Source organism: Fukomys damarensis, unplaced genomic scaffold (genome assembly GCF_012274545.1).
Source record: "Fukomys damarensis isolate Sample0158 unplaced genomic scaffold, DMR_v1.0_HiC HiC_scaffold_7, whole genome shotgun sequence".
NCBI lineage: Eukaryota > Metazoa > Chordata > Mammalia > Rodentia > Bathyergidae > Fukomys > Fukomys damarensis.
The window spans coordinates 34043359-34050901 of NW_022900919.1; the positions used below are offsets into that span (position 1 = coordinate 34043359).

At 37.6% G+C, this 7543-nt stretch overlaps 1 long non-coding RNA gene across 2 annotated transcripts in view; it reads right to left on the reverse strand.

The window, feature by feature from the left end:
* LOC104869072 overlaps window positions 1-7198 on the reverse strand; it is a 25410-nt gene extending 18212 nt beyond the window's left edge. Inside the window, exon 1 of one of the 2 annotated variants that reach the window (XR_782184.2) lies at window positions 7041-7198. This is a non-coding gene — a long non-coding RNA (uncharacterized LOC104869072). Of the gene's footprint in view, window positions 1-7018 lie in introns of both variants that reach the window. The other variant, XR_782185.2, reaches the window with a different exon arrangement.
* Window positions 7199-7543: the final 345 nt, after the last annotated feature.

Here is a 7543-nt window from a genome sequence, read left to right on the forward strand (position 1 = left end):
ATATATATCTATATATATATATAAAACATTCCTTCCAGAAACCCAAATTTAATAAGGATTCAATGCATAACAGTTCTCAACATTAGCAATAGTAACATCACAATTATGAACAATGTTCAGATATTAGCTAGGATACTATGCAAGTTCCATTTGCTTTGAAGGAACATTGTGCTCTGGCAGTTCTACATTTGCATGGAATTTGGCAATAACACCTCAGAACTGAAATAGCTAATGCAATAGACACAGACTTGGGGATTTTTAAAACTAAACTCTGAGGCTTACAGACACAATGTTCTCTGAAGTTAGAAAGCAGGCTTTGGAAATCAAATATGAGATACAAGTAAGACCAGTGTGGAGCAGGGACCAACAGAGCCTCAAAGGGGAGGCATGAGGGAAACAAATGGAACCTGTGAGATTCCGAACGAAAAGTGAACAAAGCTTTTCAGAAAGCACCTTAGGTCAGATATGGAGAATTAGACCCTGAGGTCTGGTTGAGTGTGTTCCCAGCAGGAACTGTGGAAGATGTAAGGAAGAAAAACAAGGACAATGAGAGACAAAAGACATGCGAGGGTGCTGTTTTGGAGTGCCAGCCTGATCTCATGAAGCTCTGCAGTTAACTTACAGCTTGCTTTCAGGGTATTGGCATTTGTTATTCCATATCTGTTCCTGTTTAGCACTTTCCAGCTCTCTCTATAGAGAAGCGACAAGAAGAAGAGTGGAGACCATTGCTGGAGACCAGTCACCCTGGCCAGAGTGTAAAGTAGTCACTCATGGCATCGTGTTCACTTGGCATCACCAGAACAATCCAAGTAGTCATTAAAATGAAATGATTCTGCACAGTGACAGGTTGCTAAGGATTCATTGCTCCAAGTCCCCTGAATAGTCTGTAGCCATTTTGCTGCCCAAGCCCATCAGCAAGACCCTTCAGATCTCCTCAAAGGCTGTCAGATGTTGAACTGATGATTCAGCCTACCATAGAGGCTGAAGAGAGTTTGGAATATCACCTATGATGGAGTCTTAAGATTATCAGTATATATTCTCTTACGTTGTTAGTCATTTCCTTAGTAATATTGTATACAGCTTCCTAAGCTCTGTCACCAAAAGGGATGAATTCCAAAGTATTACTGGAGATGATTAAGGCAGTAAATTTGGGATTTTTATAAGTTATTTTTGCTTATTTGCCTAGGAAGACCTCGATATTTTTAGTAAAGTCCACAGACTGTTTTACTAAAGTGCCTTTTAATGGAGGGTGGGCTCACTTCTCTTGGTAACCCAGAAATTCAAAGGGAGACTTCATAGAACACCAAGGAGCCACTGTAAATTGACACATCCTGAGATGGGAGAGAAAGGTATTTAGTACAACATGGCTTACAGTTGCATTTACTTCTGAGAGCTTCATTGAGTTTCTTACAATGACTGTTTTGACAAGCTAAATCTGCTTTCCATCCAAGTTGGTAAATAGAGCTATTTAATCATACCTTTGAAAAGAAAAACATCACTAAGTGGGGGATGGAATAACCAGGGATATGGGATGAACAATGAGGGGTTAAACTCTTTCCCTAAGGTATTTCCTAGTTAAATTCCATGGAACTTGAATTGGGCTGGACTCTGTTCAGTCATGTCCAATGAAAGATGACATATTTGTCTTCCCATTAGCATTTGGAATACCTTTAATTGGTGTGTAAGGTAACACACTTGATGACATGTCTTCTGGTTTATGTATGTGTACCCAGGTTTGTGCACATATGTGAGGGGGTTGTCATCTATGAACAGACCCAGAATTAAATTGTGAGTGCCACTAGCTTTATTGATAAGTGAGCCTGGAAGCTCTTGAAGAGAAAGGGGAGTTGATCCTGGGTCCATCATTGAGCAGTTGTTACTTGGGCCACTGGCCTTCAGTCCTGCTGAGAAAGACTGAGAGTCAGGTTCAGAATATGCATTAGGATGTCCCAACCGATTCACCACCAGTATCACTCTGTGCTGACAGTTTCCAGCTCAGGCTGTTGTATTTACCTGTCACATCAGCATAAGGGTGCACAATTTAAAATCTGTGATGGGTTAATTAATTCTTTAAAAAATATGGTTACATGTAATGTTATGGTTATTACTTGACATTCTTAATGTCTTAAATGGGATCTCTGTAACTAAAAACATAGAAACATTAGAAACACATCTTTGTGCAATCACCAATATTATCCTCCAGTTAGCAAACTTGCAACCCCATTTTTACATTTTTGGGAAGAATTCTTCTAGAGGGGATACAGGTGAGACTACCCCTCAATATCTTCAAAGTTATGGGCAAGGCAAATGAGAGATATGTCTTAGACACAATATCCAACAATCATGTTTCAGCTCACAGTCTGCTGGCTCCATGGCAGGATGGTATGGCAGAGATGCTTGGCATAATAGAGCTGAGGAGAGCTGCCTATGGCATGGTTTCTAGGAGGCAGAGAGTTGAGGCAGGGAGGAGGTTATAAAATCTCCCAGGCCACACCCCTGGGGAGCCGCCTCTTCTGAGTAGTCCCCACCTCCTAATAGCCAGTTAGTTATAGGACCCCATAGTCTAATCACCTTCCAAAGTTTCTGCCTATGATCAAATGAGGCTTTAGGTAGATATAAGCCATAACAAGATATAGGACAAACATTAAGAACAAAGTTTTGACAATAGAATTTGTTGTTATCAAAGAAAGATACCAGATAGAATTTTAAGGAACCAAAAGCTGCGAAGACTAACAAATTAATGCAACTGCAATACTCTTAGTGTAAACTGATCTAGATGACAGTGTAATAAAGTGAGCCCTGGGTTGGGGTACAGAAGACTTAATTTTGAGTACATGGTTTGCCCAGTCACATAAGTGACTACTCATTACCTGTATTCTTTACCCCTCCTGGTATAAGTTTTACCTTTTAAGTGGAAAGGAGACTATTATATGATCTCTTCTGATGCCAAAATTCGGCAATGTTATTTGCTTCTTTTCTCTATATCTAGATTTCTTCCAGGAGATGATATAAGATAATATAAAAAATACATTTTATAGTTTAATTTCCTCCACTTCCCCATTACCAAAGCAATGGCACAAACCTGGAAAACATTTGGAGAACAGAAAAAGGAAAGAAATCCATATACTCTTCATTCTAATTTCTTGTAGCTTTTTTATTCTTCCTTATGACACTAGTTTTATGTAGCCAAAATTATACTGCATTTTTTATATTCTTATACAGATGTGAGAAGAAAAACAGAGGAATGTGATAGCTTTCCTCAAACACTTGAAAGGCTGCCACATGGAACAGGTGACAGAATCCTTTTCTGTGTGGATGAAGGACCAGTGAGAGGAGGTAGCATTGAGTTTATAGATGATGCTGCCCCACTGGGGGAAAGTATCGTTCCAAGGTTTTACCATTTACAGACACTTTGTGAGCTCCTAACTGGCACCTTACATCTTTCCAGTCTTCAGTCTTCATAATTTCACTGAAAAACGTTAGCAGCCATTTACCCATTTCCATCCCACTATGTTGTTGATTTTACTAAGACATACGTGTAAAAACTCTTAGACATCTCCATCACAGTGCTCAAGGCAAAGGAGAAATAGAAGAAACTAGGAAATTGCCCTAATTTTTCCATATTCCATTTCTTTAATTGGTTACTAGGTACTTTGAATAGCTCTGACTCCACCTTGTAATAAGCCAAAACTATTTCTTTTTTATACCTTCTCATATTCAGTTTCTGTAAGGCTTTATATCAAGCCCTTGCTATTTCTTCTGGTGGATTAATCACAAGTATGTGGGTCATACCTGCTGTGGGTAAGAGAGTTGATAAAGGTATGTGAGGTAGGCACTATCTCATCCACTAAATATTTTCTTAAAATTATATTTAAATTATTTTTGAAAAAGGAGTAAAAACAAGGACTCGCATTCTTATTTTTTTCTTATTCATTCTTTTCTTTATTTTGTACTTCAGTGCCATTCCTAAAATACATTTTAATGCGCCCAGGAGTTAAATTGGTCACCCAGTGGAAGCCAGCTCTGTTCTGCTTGGGACCCTAACCCGAAGCGGCAATTTGGGTATTCAATATCCTTGAATGATGAGAGAAGCTTGAATGGGAGGAATTAAATCCTTTATATATCATTGCGGAAGATAGTTAGTGAAAACATTTTTCTGCCAAATTGCTTTTTAAAGGCTTTATTGGGATTTATGACTAAGAGGTTTGAGATGGCAACCACAGAAAGGTAGAAACTCAGGCATGAACTAGAATGGGCATGTTTAGGAAGGGTACCAATTTCAGGACTCTAACTTCTCTGCATTGTAACATTTATTACTCAATTATAACTACGATTTCAGTATGATGTTTTAAACTCTTCAAGTTCCACTTGTTTTAACTCATATGATCTTAAAACAACAGCTCTAAATATAAAAAAACCCCTATAAACCTTATTCAAAGCAAATGAGACTGAGGAAAGTGGACTTTATTCAACTGTGATGAGACTTGGTTTCAAGTCTGGTTCTCAGTTTTACATTGTTTCCTCTATGTCAGAGACTGTAGATGATTCCACATATATTTCGTCAGTCTATTTTTTTCAATAAATTTTCCATGAATATGAGGCAATAGAAACTGAAATAAAGTTGACACAGAAGTGGCATACGAGCCTTTCATGCCTCTAGAGACAATATAGTATTGTAGAATTAGCATGAGACTAAACCCTGAACTTGGCTTCAAGTACATACTACATGCTTTCACAATGGAGAGAGGATAAGCTGACTAGTATATGTCTCTTCTAAATTTCCCCTGAAGCCTATTTCTTTATTTTCTATTTTAGAATAAATATGTTAAGTAGCAACCATTTTCCTTATGGATGTTCCACTCAATATCCAAAAAATGTGTTTATGTAATTATCTGGGCCTCAATGTCCACATCTTTCTAAATTCATTCTGGGATGACTCATAATTTGTTAATAGCAGCTGGAAATTTCTAATGGCTTAGAAAGATGAGAAGTTAGTCAGTGGTTGCCAAGCATGATTCCATTCTTCTGTAAGATATAATTTTTTAATATTTCATAAAAGAAGAAAATATTGAAATCTACTATGGCTATGACAAGTGACTCTCTGTACATACTGAATCTCAGTTACAATCTCTCTGAGGTACCATTAAGTTAGTGGCCACATTCATGTCATTTTGTGTAATTACCCTATTCTTTTAATAATATCTAATCTTCCTAAGTCCTTGACTTCTAGAGAGAGCAATGCAAACACAATCCCTGCTCAGCAGGATTTTCCATCTGCAGGCCTAGGGGTTTCTCTAAGTTTGTAGTGTGGCACAAGTCTTAGTAATTCATAGTAGATAAATATTACATATTAAATTTTGTTTTTTATCAATATTTCACAATTTAAAAATTAAACCTTTTATTCTGAGATAATGTGTAGACTTGTAGGCAGTTGTAAAGAATAGAGATTGTCTGTACACATTGTTTTAGCTCTCCTAAATTTCCAAATGAATTTCCAAAAAAATTCTAGAAAATAACTTGTGTATAACTTCAAGAAAAGTGCTTTGGCTTTGATGGTAACTGCATTAAAACTATATAATTATATAGACAACTGACATTACTGTTGTGTCTTTCAATCCACAAAAATGGTATTTCTCTCCATTAATTTATGTATTTTATTTCTTTCTTGAGTGATATGCAGTTTTCAGCAAACAAGTCCTCTAAATATTTCATTAGAGTTGAACCTAAATATTCCATTTTTTGAATTACTGTAGATAGTGTTATATTTCATTTTGCTGTCCACATTTTCACTCATTTAGTCATTGAAATATAGCTGCGTTTCTAGTGTTTATCTTCATTTCTGAAATCTTGCTGACCTCATTAGCTGTAGGAGTGTGTTTTTGTAGATTCCGTGGGACTTTCCACATAGACAATTGTATTATCCGCAAAAAGGCATCATTTTATTTCCAATAGGTGTGGCATTTGTTTACTTATTTATTTATATCTTGTTGCATTGGCTAGTCCTTCCACTACTAAGCTGAATAAAACTGAGAAGAGAGTATAACTTTGCCTATTCCCAATCTTAGATACAAATTGTTATTTGATTTTAAAGTGAGTTATAAAATTTTTGTAAATGTGCTTTATTAGTTTAAGAAGGTGCTCTCTTTTCTCTGTTTGATTGGAACTTTTCTCCTGAATAGGCATTGAATTTTGCCGTGTGTTTTTTTCATTGATTATGACATCTTTCTTCTTTACCCTGTTAATATGTTGTACTATATTGATTAACTTTTGAATATTTAACCAGCCTTACATTTGAGTAATGAGTCAGGTTTTGTCAGCCTTCTATCACTGTGAGAAGATACCTGAGAAATACAACTTTGAAGTGGAGAAGGGGTTTCAGCCTATTGTTGGCCGGTTACATTTTTTCCTGGGGCTGCTGCACATCATCGTGAGGGGCACGTGGTAGAGCACAGCTGACCACCTTATGGTGACTGAGAAGGGACTACAGGTAAGACATAGTCCCAAGGACATGTCCTCAAGGGCACACTTCCTCCATGTAGGCCCTAGCTCCTATAGTTTTCGCCAATAATGTCATGGTAATATGGACTTATCATTGTCTGTAAACATTGATGAGCGAAAAGCTTTCATGACTCAATTATTTCCTAAAGCCCCACTAGATTTTACAGCATTAGGAACCAAGTCACAAACAGATGAGCCTTTTGGGAGTACTTCATATAAGAACCAAAGAGTCCCTTGTCTCCAAGAGTACTCAAATCTCAACAGTTTCAGCACTTGTCAAAAGTTCGAATCCAATGTCTCTCCTGATACTTTCTTAGCTTTGAGCCTCAGTAAAAATTAAACTCAAGCTACACACCTTCAACATAAAGTGGGGAGAATGGCACAGAGTAAACATTCTTATTCCAAATTTAGGACTAATGACATAGAAAGGAGGAAGTGGACCAAAGCAAGCTTGAAACTCAGCATAGAAAACATATCTTGTAGCTTTCCTCTGCTATGACCAAACATCCAAAACCCACACCTTCAAGAAGGAAATGGCTCACAGTTCCAGGGGATTCAGTGGCTCCAACTGGCTTCGAGGCAGAAGTATCATGTCAGAGGTGTGGCAGAGCAAAGTTCATGGCAGCTGAGCATGGGACCCGGCATGGACTCCAAGCATCTGTGTCCCAGCAGACATATCCAAACATGTGCTTTCTAGTCCACTGACTTTCTTGCTCTGAGGGTTGGCCAGTCACCCTGCTATGAGCTGATCATCTGGGAGGAGCCTAGATGACAAAGGACTTGAGAGGCTAAGGGTCAAACTGCAGGTTGCATATCAATATCTTGTGAAGAATTGTGTCCTATCAATAGCCATGTGAGTGACGTTGGAAGTGAATCTGTTCCTTGTTTATCTCTGAGGTGATAGAATGCCATGCCACTTTTTTTGCCTGTAGCCTATGAGTAATGTAAGAGACTAGATCCTGAAGACACACTGAAGTACACCAGACTTATGACTCACAATGTATTAGTTTTTTTCTCTCCCTCTTTTTTTTTTTTTTTTTTTTTT